This window comes from Sorex fumeus, unplaced genomic scaffold (assembly GCF_029834395.1).
Source record: "Sorex fumeus unplaced genomic scaffold, SorFum_2.1 ptg000094l, whole genome shotgun sequence".
NCBI lineage: Eukaryota > Metazoa > Chordata > Mammalia > Eulipotyphla > Soricidae > Sorex > Sorex fumeus.
In genome coordinates, this window is record NW_026606151.1 from 8,875,965 (window position 1) to 8,891,744 (window position 15,780).

The following is a 15,780-nucleotide window of genomic DNA, read 5'->3' on the forward strand; positions in this document are numbered from 1 at the left end:
CCATATGGGATGCTGGGAATCAAACCCAGGTTGGCCGCGTGCAAGGCAAATACCCTTTCCACTGTGCCATCACTCCAGCCCTGAGGTGGATTTTCTAATGGATAAAAATTTTGGAAGAAATTTCATTGGCTTCTCTAGGGCTTTAGAAGAAACGATCTAAATGAAATACTGTCACTGTCACTGTCACTCCCGTTGTTCATTGATTTGCTCGAGCGGGCCCAGTAACGTCTCCATTGTGAGATTTGTTGTTACTGTGTTTGGCATATCAAATACGTCACAGGTAGCCTGCCAAGCTTTGCCGTGTGGGCGAGGTACTCTCGGTAGCTTGCCAGGCTCTCCGAGAGGGGCGGAGGAATCGAACCTGGGTCAGCCAGGTTGGCCGCGTGCGAGGCAAACGCTCTACCGCTGTGCTATTGCTCCAGCCCAAATGAAATACAAAAGATGGGAAACAGGAAAAATTGAAAGAGAGAGAAGACATTGCTGGGAAGATCAAACAGGCACAAGGAATACCACAAAGAGGATAGACTTAATCAGGGAGCAGAATACTTGAGGAGGTAACAGCTAAGCATTTTCTACAAGTGGGGACCACAGACAATACAGCGGCTTTGCACATGGCTGAGCCGGGTTGGATCCCCGGCACCCCACATAGTTCCCTAAGCCTGCCAGGAGTGATCCCTGAGTGCAGAGCCAGGAATAAGCCCTGAGCACCGCCAGGTGTGGCTCAAAACACAAACAACAAACAAAAATGTCTAAAATTGATAAGGAGAAATAAGCCATGATTTGGTATGCCTAATTCCCAAGCTGGAAAAAAAGAAAACTTCTCACCTAAGCAGGTAATTGTTGTAAATCAAAGATTGGGGGTGGGGGGGGTGGGAAATGTTAGGCCTCCAGAATAAAATATATGTTAATTCCAAATAAACAATAATGAAGCTCATGGTCGACTTTCACCAAAAAAAACGATGGCAGTGCAAGATAATGGAACACCTAGAACACGTTCAAGATTTGCCAATAAAGAGTTCTATGCCAGGGGCTGGAGCAATAGCACAGCGGATGGGGCGTTTGCCTTGCATGCGGCCAACCCGGGTTCGATTCCCAGCATCCCATATGGTCCCCTGAGCACCGCCAGTGGTAATTCCTGAGTGCAGAACCAGGAGGAACCCCTGTGCATTGCCGGGTGTGACCCAAAAAGCAAAAAAAAAAAAAAAAAAAAAAAAAGTTCTATGCCAAGAAAAAGAATCCTTCAAGAATAAAGGCAAAATAAAAAAAAAAGTTTCACATACAATCATTGACAGAAATCACTGGTAACAGATCTTAAAGTTACCTAAAGGAAGGGAATGTCACTCAGTGGTCGAACATATGCCCTGCATGTTGTGAGGACTTGGGTTTGACATCCGGCACCACAAAAATAAAATGCCACAGAATATTCTTTAGAGGAAAATGGATCTACAGGAGATCTGTAGATGAAGAGAGGTTTTATCCTAAACAGCTGGGATCAATCTCAGAGTCACTGGAAACCAAAGTCTATTTTCTTGTGCCTCTAGACTGTGCCCCCGTGGCCATGAAAGGGTTTCCTTCCATGGTTATCCCTGGTCAACAATGGTGAATGTTATTTGAAATAAGTAGCATCACCATAGTTGGAAGCCTGCCTCATGAGCAGGGGGAAAAGGCAGCTGGAATAGAGAACGGATCAAGAAAGAAACTGATGGTTGGAGGGATCATTCAGGATGGGAGATGTGTGCTGAAAGTAGAGAAAGGACCAAACATGATAACCTCTCAGTATCTGTATTGCAAACCATAATGCCCTAAAGTAGAGGAAATTGTCTGCCATGGAGAAAGGGGGAGGGTCGGAAAGGGGGGTATACTGGGGAGATTGGTGATGGGGAATGTGCACTGGTGGAGGGATGGGTGTTTGATCATTGTATGATTGTAACTCAAACATAAAAGCTTGTAACTATCTCACAGTGATTCAATAGAATTAAATAAAATAAGTAGCCTCCAGTGATACTACTTGTCTTGGTTTGTTTACTTATGTGGCTTTGTTTGATGGCACAGAAAATGGAAATCATAGTTGCTTTATATTTTTTTTATGCCCCTAGCTTCTGGGATGAAGTATGTTGCAAGTTATGCTCAGTTTAAGAGCCGCCGTGCTATCACACACCTGCTCACATATGCCTGTCTACAACAGACCTTCAAGTTCCACCGGAGATGGCGATGCTCAGAACTAAGGGCCATTCTGGAGCTAGTCTCGTCAGTGCTGTCCCTAACCACTGAGCATCAACGGACATCAAAATGCTGAGCAGAGGCACCGGATCTGCCTGAAGTGGGAATGGGGTATTTGGCTGCCTTTCCCTGTCACAGAAACAACATTCTCGTGTGACTACTTCAAGAGAATCTCCACCATACTCACCGTTGGATTTTTCTTTCCCTCTCTCTCTCTCTCTCTCTCTCTCTCTCTCTCTCTCTCTCTCTCTCTCTCTCTCTCTCTGTTCAACACCAGTCTGAGGTGTTTGCTCGGAGTTCCTCAACATACCAGAACCCCCCGTTTCTCCACATCCCGGCTGCTGTTTCAACAGCCTGTTTCCTGCATGATCCCTGTTCTCGGGCAGAATCTGTCTCCTGGATTGGCAGGAAGCCCAACACCAACAGGTTCCCGGTGTTGGAGCCTCTTACCCACACTCCTCGGAGCAGCCAACGTTTCCTGCTCTGAAAATAACATCTGCTGTCTGTTCCTCGACAAATCTCACCGCTAGGCTTTTCTCGCATGTCACCAGGTACCTGGAGACACCTTACGAAGAGGTCGAAGCTTTTGTCATGGGTCACACTGCTGATTCTTCCAAAAGCGATGATAAAAGCCTTAAGCTGACCATTCTCATATGCCAGGGAGTTTGGGGACATTTTGAAAGAAAAGCCCATCTTGAAAGCCCAAGTCAGTGCATTACTGTGATGTGGTCCACAGCTTGACCTCAAGAGGAAAAGTGAGGCCATGGGGAGTAGAGAGGAACATTTGAAATTTGCATTTTTGAAAAAAGAGATGATGAGGGCTGGAGTGATAGTACAGCGAGCAGGGTGTTTGCCTTGCACACAGCTGACCCGGGTTCGATTCCTGGCATCCCATATGGTCCCCCAGCACTGCCAGGAGTGATTCTTGAGTGCAGAGCCAGGAAGAATCCCTGAGCATCATTGAATGTGACACAAAAAGCAAAATAAAATAAAGTAAATAAGAACCTGGAGAACCTGGCAGGCTACTGAAAGTATCCTGCCCGCACGGCAGAGTCTGGCAAGCTCCCTGTGGCGTATTCAGTATGCCAAAAACCAGTAACAATGATGGGTCTCATTCTCCTGACCCTGAAAGAGCCTTGAATGTGGCACTTTCTAAAATCTCAGGGCTAGGACGAAGGAGACGTTACTGGTCCCTGCTCGAGGAAATCGATGAACAACAGGATGACAGTGATACAGTGAAAGTAAATAAAAAAGAGATGATGAGAATGGGATTCCTTGTAGCCCAGAGAGAGTTGGGGAAACCTCCGCCACTTCAGAGGTTTGCCTTTGATCCCTCCGCCCTGAATTCCAGATTTGCTGCATCGCGGTGAGCGTTGATGCATCAGCCCCCAGAGCGCGGGAAGCATCTAGCTTTCCTGAGAGCGCGACAGTCTTCAGACAATCGAGGTAGACAGCAGACTGGGCAGCTCTGACCAGAGCTATTTTTCTCCTAGCTGTTGATTCTCGCTAATATTTATCCTCAGCAATATTTTATTTTCTCCTGACTAATTATATAGCCTGAATAATCTGGGGAATGTATGTTTTAGTTTATTTTTATGCTTCGGTCTGCAGGGATGTAAAAATATATTTTCCCCTTCTATGCAGGGGAAGGTTTAGCTCTCGGCACATCTGAAATAAATACACTCAAGCACTGTGGCTCACCTTTTCTTGACCTGGTTTCCTTCCTCTGCCCCCATTTATGTGATTTTCACCTTTGGTGCCCTTGGAATATCCTGGGGGCCCATCTGAACCTCCTGTTCAGAAACCCTGCACTAAAGGTCTCATAACAAGTATATTTTTTTCTTTATAAATAGGCTTATCAAAAAGGCATAAGCATTCTTTTTTATTTTAAATTTTCTAAGGGAATGGAGATTGAGGATTAAACCTAGGGCCTCTTACACATGAAGCACTGCACTCAGAGTACACATTCTGGAAAGTTCACTGATTTTTAAAAATTAATTAGTTCACTGATTTCTTTTTTCTTTTTGGGTCATAACCAGCAATGCACAGGGGTTACTCCTGGCTCATGCACTCAGGAATTACTCCTGTTGGTGCTCGGGGGACCATATGGGATACTGGGAATTGAACCTGGGTCGACCACGTGCAAGGCAAATGCCCTCCCTGCTGTGCTATCGCTCCAGCCCCTAGTTCACTGGTTTTTGAGCCAAGAACAGGGCTCAAGAGTGAAGGGTCTGCCTTACATGCAGAAGACCTGGATTTGAATCCTGGTACTGGAAAAAAAAAAGTTAATTATTCACAGTGAAAAAAATCATAGTGGAGGATTTTCATGTTTTTCATTGAGAATATAGAGGCTTCTGTCTGCGTCAGATCTCCTTGGAGAGGAGTAGCACCATCTACTCCTAGACATATTGGGGCTAAGGTCATATTTTGGACATGAAATAAATAATGAGAGGAGAGGTGACCCAAGAGCTGGAGAGATGTCTAGCACAGGGCTGAGGTCCCTGCCTTGCATGCGGCCGACCTCATCCCCAGCACCATGCATGGTAACCACACCACCAGGTGTGACCCCGAGGACAGAGCCAGGATTAATCCCGGAGCACTACCAGGTATGGCCCAAACACGGAAATAAATACATGATAAAGATACTTATCTTAAGAAAGGAGGGGTAGGGGGACAGTCTAGACATTAAGGCACTTGTCCTGTATGCAAATGACCCCGGTTCCCTCCCTGAAACCACAGATGGATCCCTGGGACATCAGCAGGGGCCAGCCCTGAGCACAGAAACAAGAGCAAACCCTGAGTGTGATGGAGTGTGGCTGAGAAACCAAAACTAAAAACTCGAGAAGCAACAACGGTAATAACAACAACAAAAAAATCCCAAGTCAGTCCTACCTGTTCCCTCTCCCAGACAGATTTCTCTTCACCTCTTGACTCTTTTTTTTTTTCTTTTTGGGTCACACCTGGCGATGCGCAGGAGTTACTCCTGGTTCATGCACTCAGGAATTACTCCTGGCGGTGCTCAGGGGACCATATGGGATGCTGGGACTCGAACCTAGGTTGGCTGCGTGCAAGGCAAACGCCCTACCCGCTGTGCTATTGCTCCAGCCCCTTCTTTTTTTGCTTTTTATTTTTATTTTTTGCTTTTTGGGTCACACCTGGCGATGCTGAGGGGTTACTCCTGTCTCTGCACTCAGGAATTACTCTTGGCGATGCTCGGAGGACCATATGGAATGCAGAGGATCGAACCCGTCAGCTGCATGCAAGGCATTGTACTGTGGCTCCAGCCGCTGGCTCTTTAATTCTTAAAGACCCCTGTCTCCTTCCATCCATGCATCATTTCTCTCCATCCAGAACCTCCTTTTGGCCCTTGTATGGCCCTCCCTTGCCAACTTTTCTCAAGAACGTTTCACTGCCTACCCTATTTCAAATAACCAATCTCCACCGCACCCCCCAGTTTTCCTATTCTCTCACTGTTTTACCTTTCCTGAAACATTTTATATTTTTGAATGATTTTTCCCCTTACACGTTTATCTCACCTTTACCCTCGCCAACTCCCCCAAAAGAATGTCTATACTCCACGGGGCTCAGCAAAAACCAGAGTGCATTCGCCTCCTTCAGTTATGTAAAAACCCCTGCGATTCCACAACTGGCCGGCAGAGGGCAGGGTTGAGACGCTGGTGAGGCTCTGCCCGTCCCAGTTTCGGAATTTCCAGCAGCCAGGGGTCTAGGAGACCTGGGGTTAGGAGGGGTCTGGAAGTGGGGGCAGTGCCTTTCCTGGGTTCTGGTGGGGAACCGCGGCCAGCTTTCTGGGCTGAGTCCGAGCTGCCCACTTGGTGTTGCCCAGCAAAGAAGCTGAGCTCATCATCAAAGTCGCTTTTTGGCTCTTCCAGCGAGGCGACTTCGTTTTATGATCTTGCGGGGTGGTTCTAATGATGAAATCCCAATGGGAATATATTCTGGGGGCAGCACCATATATAAACCAGAGCGTGTTACATAACCCTGGCAGCTCAGCTAGGGCTCTTCCCCCCGCCCCTCATCCTTTCCCATCCCATAAATACATCCTTCTCCAAACACTTGAAAAGCCGTCAGGCTGCAGGATGAAATGTGAGCATGAACAGCTTTTGTCCTTGTGCCAGCCTGAGGGCGCCTTTGCCTTTCATCTCTGCCTGCTCTGCAGTTGGTCTCTCTCCTGCTTGGGGGGGGGGGGGCAGTAGTGAAGCTCACCTCCCTTCCTCACCTCCTCTATCTGCAACATTTTGCTCAACCCATTTCCTGCAAGACACCTCCCCACCCCTGCCTTCTTGCTCCCACAAACTAACTCTCCAGTAAAACCATCACCTCCTGCTTCTCCTCAAGAGGAAGTCACCGGGGGCAGGAAGGCGTCACCCCCTTGCATGGATAATTGTGTGTTTCTTTATTTTAAAACTTTTGCTGTATTTTTTTTTCTTTTAGGGTTTCACGTGGTGCTGTTCAGGGGTTATTACTGGCTCTGCACTCAGGAACTACTCCTGGCGGTGCTCTGGGGACCATATGGGGTGCTGGAGATCGAACCTGGGTCCGCCCCATGCAAGGCAAATGCCTCAGCACTGGACTATCACTCCGGGCCCCCAGCTAATTGTTTATTCCAGCTTATCTTCCTACTCTGGCTGGTTCTGAAGGAGATTTTTAGCGCCCCTGCTGGTGTCTGTGAAGTCGCACATGACCTCCCTGCCTCCCAGTCCCTGCTAGATCCCAAACCCAGGTGCGGAGACACACATTGATGCTGTTGGATATCAGATGGGGACTCTCTTGGCTCGCACAAATGCACCTTCCACCCAAAACATGATAGAAAGAAAACAAAAGCCTGTTGTCTAAATGTCTCTAGTCTTCTCCACGAGCATCCCCATGTTTGGGTATGTGAAGGGCAATCTGCTTTCACAGAACATTTTTTTTTTTTTTTTTGCTTTACATGATCCCAAGTGCAAAAATCCCACCTGCATCTGGGGGCAATTTGATCTATCACTCAGAAGCTGGGTTTCAACGACATGCCTTGTTTCCTGTTATCACTTCGTGAAGCTCTTGATGCTGTTTAATAAATGAATTAAAAAAAATTTTTTTTGGCCACAACTGCTAGTGGTTAAGGGCTACTTCTTGTTTGTTGCTCTGGGGTCATTCTGGTGGTACCGGGATTGGACCTGGGCCTCCTCCTGTGGGCTCACACCCGCCCACCCCCGTCTGTTCCGCTCCACCTTCTTGTCCTGTCTCCTTTGTCATCTGCAGAGAAGCAGCCAGTCCAGATCTCCTGGAAGGCCAGTCTGCCTGATGACCTCAACCTTGAGAAAACCCCTCAGCGAGAAAGCCATTTACCACCAGGTTTAAAAGCCATGACTGAAAATAGCCACAATTCCTCGTTGAGTGTGAGGGTCCCCGCAACTGTTTTGTTTAAACAGTTCATGCAGACTCCATGCGGCCACATGACAGCGGGGATGGGCCCGTCCCTCCCCATCTCCCCGCCACTTCAGGGTCCTGGCAGTCACGCCCACGAACTGCCTCCTGGCGCCACTTAAAATACCTTAAAGGCCGTGATCCAGAGACTCACGAATGAATTTCGGAACCGATCAGCTCGATTGCAAAGATGTCTCCAATCCCCAGTAATTTAAAACTTTAGAATTCCAGGAGCATGCATGGCCACTCTCACGGCCATGCGACCGCTCATGCTATTCAGAACAAGCAATACGAAAGGAATGCTAGATATAGCATTGGCCTGTGGCAAATAGGCTTGAGCGGTGGTGGGAAAATTGGAAATGACGGTGGTGGGATTGGTGTTGAAATATTGAATGTAATCAACTTGTGGGGCCAACTTTATGAAAATAAAAATTAAAAAAGAAAATGATGAGCCACAAATAAACCCTATTATCATAAAAAAAAAGCCAGCTAAAAAAGAAAACACAACGGTTCATGCCAAGCCAGCACATCTTTGGTGGAAGCCTCAGGTCAATTCATCCATGGCGCATAGATGCCTCCCAACACCCAATGACAAGTTGAGTTGTTCTCTCACACACACACACATTAATGGGGCTTGTGGAGCACACACACCCCGCCCCCTCCGGGATGGGGGAGGGCTCTGTTAGGACCCTGCTCAGCCAGGGACCAGGTCAGTCTTCTCCACTTGCCTTCCTCCCTGGGGTCGGCCTTAAAGAACCATCTATCATCCTGTGCCCAAAAGCAACGAGCTCTGGAAGCCAGAACACTCGGTGGCGGATTGCTGACAGAAAGGAAACAGTCTGGAGACACTCCACTCCGTGCAGGTCCAACTCGGCAGCATTCTGGATCATGCAGAACACTCAGAGAGAACATCGGGGCTGGCCAAGGCTTCGAGCAGGGATGAAGGAGATGGGGAGGTGATGAGGGTTGGCGGAATCAGCAATTCCCATTGCTGCGTTACACCTCTGCAGGAATCCACAGACCATACAACTCAAAGAGCCGACTCAGCTATCCACTCGGGGCATGCCTTAATAATAACAATCTCCCAAGGCCAGCTCATCAGCTGCATCAAGGGCCCCCATACCAGCAGACGCAAGCTTATGACAAAAGCCTCTGCAGCATCCTAGAAGTTGCTGCTTTTCTTCTGGGTGGGAGGGTGGAGACCTAAAACTCTTTCGAGCAATGAGGTTCTATCAGTTCAAAAACAACCAGTGCGGCTGGCTGGAGACAGCACAGCAGGGAGGGCACCTGCCTTGCACACGGCCGACCCAGGCCTGATCCCTGACTTCCCATATGGTCCCCCGAGCTCAACGGGACTGATTCCTGAGGGGCAGAGCCAGGAAGGATCCCCAAACTAAAAATGAATAAATAATTACAAAAAACCAAACAACCTTATAATCCACAATGGTGTGAGAACATCTCCCCCATTCCTGCATAGCGAGAATTAGATGGCATGAAGGCAGGTTTTCCTGTGTGGGGAGGAGGGGTGTAAGAGGTACTGAGACTCACCAACCCCACATGAGGGGTGACATTGTTTCTCTGCAGGCGCCTTTCAGACCTCAGAGGAGGATGGGCACCCCCAGTGGCCCTGGGCTGTCATACACACACACACACACACACACACACACACACACACACGCAGCGTGGGTGCTGCAGGGTTCGCTGCCACCAGGCGCGTGAAATGCAGGCACACAGTGTCCCCCTGGCTGACGATGCGGAGTCTTCGCTGCCGACAGGCTTCCAGGAGAGCCTGGGCTATTTTTAGGGCCCGACTAATCCATTAACCGCCGGAGGCTGCTGCCGGTGACTCACAGGACGCGGGAGAACTTGGAGAGTGTGGAAGGAAGAAGAGGCTCCCGGTGTGTGTGTGTGTGTGGGGGGGGGGGGAAGCATCTCTCTACGCATTCCCAGCTGCGGCAGGAGGAAGGGAAACCGAGCCCAGAGGGACTGGGCGGCCGCATGCATAGCTCTGAAGTGGGGCAGGTCGCAGCCCCAGAACTGAGTCTTGACCCAGAGCACTTTACCAGGAGAACTGAGGAACTAGAGAGGGTGTACAGCAAAGGAGGGCACTTGCTTTGCATGTGGCCAACCCAGGTTTGATCTCTGGCATCCCAAGTGGTCCCGTAAACTGCACCAGGAGTGATTCCCCTGAGAGCAGAGCCAGAAGTCAGCCCTGTGAGCATCACCACGTGTGGCCCCCAAAGCCAAAACAAACAACACCTCCCCTCCCCCCAAATAACCCACCACATTGTCACTAAGCAGATTCTATGACCGCTTGGGCAATGCTGAGGCATCAGTTCACAGACCAAATACAGATAGCGGGGTGGGGGGGTGCTCAGAGGGGCTCTTCCTGGGAAGGGGTTCACCAGTGCTAACATCCTCTGTGGGGACATCACTGCACTTTCAGTGCTCCGGCCTTAGTGCTCGCGCTGATGAGGGCTGGCCCACCGCTCCATCCCTGCGGTCCAGCTCAGCCTTGGAAGGACACAGCGAGGTCTGCACATCTAGGCCAGCAGGAAGCTGCCTTGTCTTCCTCATGGGACAAAAAAGAATGCGAGCTCCCAGGCCTTTCACAAGAACATGCTACAGAGAGGTGCCATCCAAAAAATGGCTTTGGTGGGACTGGAGTGATAGCACAGCAGGGAGGGCGTTTACTTTGCACACGGTCGACCCAGGTTCTATTCCGAGCATCCCATATGGTTCCCCCAGGCACCAACAGGAGTGATTCCTGAGTGCAGAGCCAGGAGTAACCCCTGAGCATCGCTGGGTGTGACCCAAAAAGAAAAATAAACGGCTTTGGAAAAAGTCCAGCCCCCCTGTCTGTCTTTTTGAGGCTGGGCAAGGTGCTTGGAAGGAGGAACCAGGCAGCGCTGGAATCAACCCAGGGGTCCCCCCTGCCTGGAGGCTGGAGAGACAGTTCAGCCAGGAGGGCGCTTGTCTTGAAAACGACCCACCCACCCAAGTTCAATCCCCGACACCCCGTATGGTCCCCTGTGCCCCGCCAGGAGGGATCCCCGAGTATAGAGTATGTGAACATCGCCAGGTGTGACTCAAAACCAACCAACTGGGGCTGGAGCGATAGCACAGCGAGTAGGATGTTTGCCTTGCATGTGGCCAACCCGGGTTCGATTCCCAGCATCCCATATGGTCTCCTGAGCACTGCCAGGAGTAATTCCTGAGTGCAGAGCCAGGAGTAACCCCTGTGCATCGCTGGGTGTGACCCAAAAAGAAAAAAATAATCAACCAACTAAAGTCCCCCAAACCAGCCACATAGCTAGAAAGATACAGAAAGTGTCTCCCAGCTGGGGTAGAATGTGCTAGAAGACAGGAGCCCGCAGAGCGGCCAGCCAAAGGTAACGGGTGAGTCAAGACATTCCCTCTACTGTTGCATAGTGCTGGCCGGGAAGGCAGAGCCGGCTAGGTGGGCAGAGGAGGCTGCTCTGGGGCTGGCCGGACCCCTGGGGCGGAGAGGGAGGTGTGGCGGGTAGGTGCTTCCTGCGGGCACCACAGCCAGGGCAACGTTCCACGTTCCATGGGAACAGCCTGGGATCGGACACCTTTAGCTGCATCACCCCAATGGAAAACCCTCCGCTCCCTGTGCCGGGGAGGGGTCCAGGGAGTCAGGGCAGAGTCAGCTGGACTAAGCTATTTTGCAAGGCAGAAAAGCCAGCGATTATGAACCAGGTGAGGGGAGTGTGTGGTTGTTTCAGAGCCCTGAGGCGGGGGAGCTTGGGGCGGGGGCACCCAGGAGGCCAGCTGTTCCCCCCCTCCCCGCAGCTGGAGAGGAAGCCACTGCATGCATGTTCTCAGGGGCCAGGGGACCGTCAGTCCCGAGCAGACTTTTTTTCCCCCCTCAGCACCAAGAAACAAAAGGTGAGCACTGGCAGGGAGCTCTCGGGTTCACTCACGCTTGATTGTGAGTTCCTTTTTACCATCGTGCCTTTAGGAACCTTTTCCTGTTGTCAAATGTTCCCAGACACCCACCCACCCCTGTGGCAGCCCACCCTGACCATGTTCAGTTTCGTACTGGGCCCCCCTATTTAAGAAGCCCCTGCTGCAGCCACCAGCCCCCCCCACCCCCACCCCCCCCCCCCCCCCCCGACTCCCATCAAATCTACGGGATTCTGCAAATTAAGTGGAACGATTCACACACTGTTGCATCTTCCCTGAAGGTCCCAGGGTTGGTGATTCCTGGCTGCGGGAGAAGCCTCGGGGCTCGGGGGAAGCACAGGGCTATGTGAGAACTGGGCGCTCAGCCTCTCCTGGGGACTCCCTGGGGCTCTGAGGCTCGGGAGGTCAGAGAGGTTGGGACACCCTGATAGAGACCAACCTCTGCTGTGTCTGGGCAGGGTGGGGTGTATGGGTGAGTGTGTGTGTGAGCATGTGTGTGAGCACGTGAGTGTGTGAGCGTGTATCTGAGTGTGTGAGTGTGTGAGCATGTATGTGAGTGTGTGAGCATGTGAGCATGTGTGTGTGAGCGTGTATGTGAGCATGTGTGTGTGTGTTTGTATGTGTGTATGTGAGTGTGTATGTGAGTGTATGTGAGTGTGAGCATGTGTGTGTGAATTGTGAGTGAGTGTGTATGTGAGTGTATGTTAGTGTGTGTGTGTGAGTTTGAGTATGTGAGTGTGAGTATGTGAGTTTGAGTGAGTGTGTGTGTATGTGAGTGTGTGTGAATGCCTGTATGTGTGAGTATGTGAGTGTATGTGAGTGTGTGTGTATGTGCGTGTGTGTGAGTGACTGTACGTGTGAGTATGTGCGTGTGTGTGGATATGTAAGTGTGTGTGTGAGTGTGAGTATACGAATGCAAGTGTGCATATGTGAGCATGTGTGAGTGTGTGAGTGTATGTGAGTGTGTGAGTGTGAGCATGTGAGCGTGAGTATGTGAGTGTGCGTGTACTGTGTGTGAATGTGTGAGTTTGAGTGTGTGAGTATGTGGGTGGGCGAGCATGTAAATATATATTTTGTTTCTCCGGTTTGGAAGCTGAGTCGCCTCAGGAAACCTCCAGCCCCCTTTGCCTCTGCAGAAGCCCCTCCCTATGGGCAGTGGACCCCCGGGGCTCACCTACAGTTATCCCACCAGACAGTTATCTCTGCGGTGGCAGAGCCCCGGAAGGGCTGTGGGAAGGACACGCTCTCTTTGTCCTGCAGGCCCAGAGGTTTTCTCTATGAGCAGCCAGGTAGGAGCGCGCCGGAGACACCCTAAGCCCTGGTCGGTGGGCGCTGGAGCTAGTCCTCGCTGCTGGGATGACGGAGATGCAAGTCAGAACAAGTCCCACTTTTTATTTTAGTTTTTAGTTTTTGGGCCGCACTTGGCAATGATGAGGGGTTACTCCTGGTTCTGCATTCAGGAATTACTCCTAGTGGTGCTTGAGGGACCATAAGGAATGCCAGTGATCGAACCCGGGTCAGCCGGGTGCAAGGCAAACGCTTTACTACCTGCTGTATTATCACCCGGATCCCCAAGCCACCTACTTTTCTATGCCCATTTCTGTTCTTGGCTCCATGAAGCTGGAAGTGGCTCGGGGTTAAGCTCTTTGCCTTGCATATTCCAGCAGTGTACATGGTCCCCCAGTGACCCTTGAGCACAGAACTGGGAGTAGCTACAAGCACATCACTCCCCTCCCAAACCATGAAGAACCACAGTTACTTCTTGCTAATTTTCCACGCTTGACCCGGATGACGGGGCGCTGCTCAAGGCACTTTGGCTCCAAGCCACTGGTTAACTCTGCCACTCGCCTGCTCGCTCCATTAGACATGGAGGACAGTGGGCATGAGCCGCAAAGACAGAGGCAGTGGGCGGCATTTCCCCGGTGCCCAGACAGGCGCTCTTGCTGGGAATCAGGACTCGGAAGCCTTCTTGGGGGCCTTCCCGCAGGGAATATAAGCCTCAGGTTGTAAAGGAAATGGTTCTGGGGGCTGGAGTGATAGCACAGCGGGTAGGGCGTTTGCCTTGCATGCAGCCGACCTGGGTTCGATTCCCAGCATCCCTATATGGTTCCCTGAGCCCAGGAGTAAGTCCTGAGTGGAGAGCCAGGAGTAACCCCTGTGCATCGCCAGGTGTGACCCAAAAAGCCAAAAAAAAAAAAAGTTCTGGATGGTAAGGTTCCAGGCAACACAAGGTGCCGGCCTTATGCAGGAGGCCACAGGGCTTTAGAAATGAGTCATCTCTTCCCATCCCCTTGGTCTTCGAAAGACCCAAACGATTCAAGCTAGCTCATCTTCGCCTCGGACTGTTTCCTTCCCAACCATCAGCTCTGTCATGAGCCATTCTAAGCTCCCACTTGGAGGTGGGGGCACAACTGAGTATTTCAAAGTTCTCCAGGAAGAAGCTTCCCGAGTGTTGGGGCTCACTGCAAGGACGTCCCTGGGGTCTGGCGTCTGACATGCTTGGTCCCGAGCAAGCTGGACACTGATGCAGCTGGTTCATAGACAGGGCCACAGGACACAAACCTGGAAGTGACCTTACAGCTGGAGAGGCCCACGGAGGGAGAATTCCTCCCCTGCCCAGGATGCAACCAACCCCACGGTCTGCCTCTTCCCCTTGCGGGGGGAGGGGGGGGGGAGTCCTACTTCCTCCCAGAGCCACAAGCCCACAGCCCAGTTCCCACCCTGGGATTGTCTTTCTCATGGTTTTTCCTGCCCGACTCAGGGGTTTTGACATCTTGGGGCCACTCTGGCTTGGAGCTAATTCCTGGAGCTAACGCCACTCACGTGGCAAATGAAAACCCCGCACCCACACCCCCAACCGCCGCCGCTGAGTCAGATCAGGCCACCTGCCACCTGCTGGCATCAGGCCAGGCCCCAGGCAAGCAGGAGAGGCTGCAGTCCCCACGTCCCATCCCCCAGTGGGTGGTAGACCCTGTCTCGCCCCTTCCTCCCTGCTGAGTCACCGGGAAGGTTCCCGTTCACCTCACCCCTGGCTCGTTCTGCCTATCCGCCAGCTCTGGGAATGCACACACGGCCCTGCAGGTTGTGATGTGTGTCTCTCTCGCTCTAGTGATCTGGGAGTCCAACAAGCTCTCACTTCCGTGGCAGTCCTATCAGCCACCAGCCTGGCTCTGCCCAAACAAAGAAATCCCTATTTTTAGGACACGGATGTAGAGATTTGGAGGCATGCATCTAATGTTCCCGCTCCAAACGGCACCATCTTTTTCACCTTTGTCAGGGAAGGGTTGAGGTGGGGGTCGCATCCAACATTCTCAGGGACTACTTCTGGCTCAGGGCTCCCCGCAGTGCTGAGGGGCCCATGTAGTGTCGGACACGGAAGCCAAGCTCCCTTACGCAAAGCAAGGGCGCAGCTCATGAAGCCATCTCTCTGGCCCTGAATGTTTTCTGAGGAAAAACGGAAAGGTGGGGTACTGCAGGTAAGACCAGATGCTTGCAGCCTCTTACCCGGCGCCCTTAGCCACACCACCCAAGGAAACAAAAACAACATGTCAGTCCATCTTCTCTGGACCCCAAGGATGGGGCCTGACACCTCCATCTTCCTGTAAGGAGGCGAATTCATCAGAGACAAGGCCGCTAGCAAAAGCTGCTGGAAATCCGAGTCTAAAATCCACACATCAGGGCTGGAGTCATAGCACAGCGCGTAGGGAGTTTGCCTTGCAAGCGGCCGACCCGGGTTCAATTCCCAGCATCCCATATAGTCCTCCGCGCACTGCCAGGAGTAATTCCTGAGTGCAGAGAGAGGAGTAACCCCTGTGCATTGCCGGGTGTGACAGAAAAAAAAATCCACATATCTGGGGACTGGGGCAAGAGGAAGCAGGAAGCAGTAGAGAGGGGGGCAGGTGGACCGTGATGTGCTGTGTTTGACTTTTAGTGGCCATAGGGATGAACTTGATGGCTACTGTGATAAAGTTAGAAAAGTATCTTCCTGAAACTGACTCCCGTCAATTCCCGAAAGACACTTTGTTGCCAATGGCCCGCCCACACAAAGGCCTTATTAAGGAGCATCCACCAAGAGAATCAATCTGTAATGGAAAAGAGCAGTGGCAATCACAATAAACCATGGCAGCAGCGTGCGTCTTGTCTGGTGTCTCTCTCTCCAGCTTGCCCTGACAGTGGCCAAGATGGGCTGGCGCGTGCCCCCCTCCC

The 15,780-nt window shown here is 51.3% G+C and overlaps 1 protein-coding gene across 1 annotated transcript in view; it reads right to left on the bottom strand.

The window, feature by feature from the left end:
• The window catches only part of ATXN1 (ataxin 1), a 450,767-nt gene that overhangs the window by 3,516 nt on the left and 431,471 nt on the right, over nt 1–15,780 (bottom strand).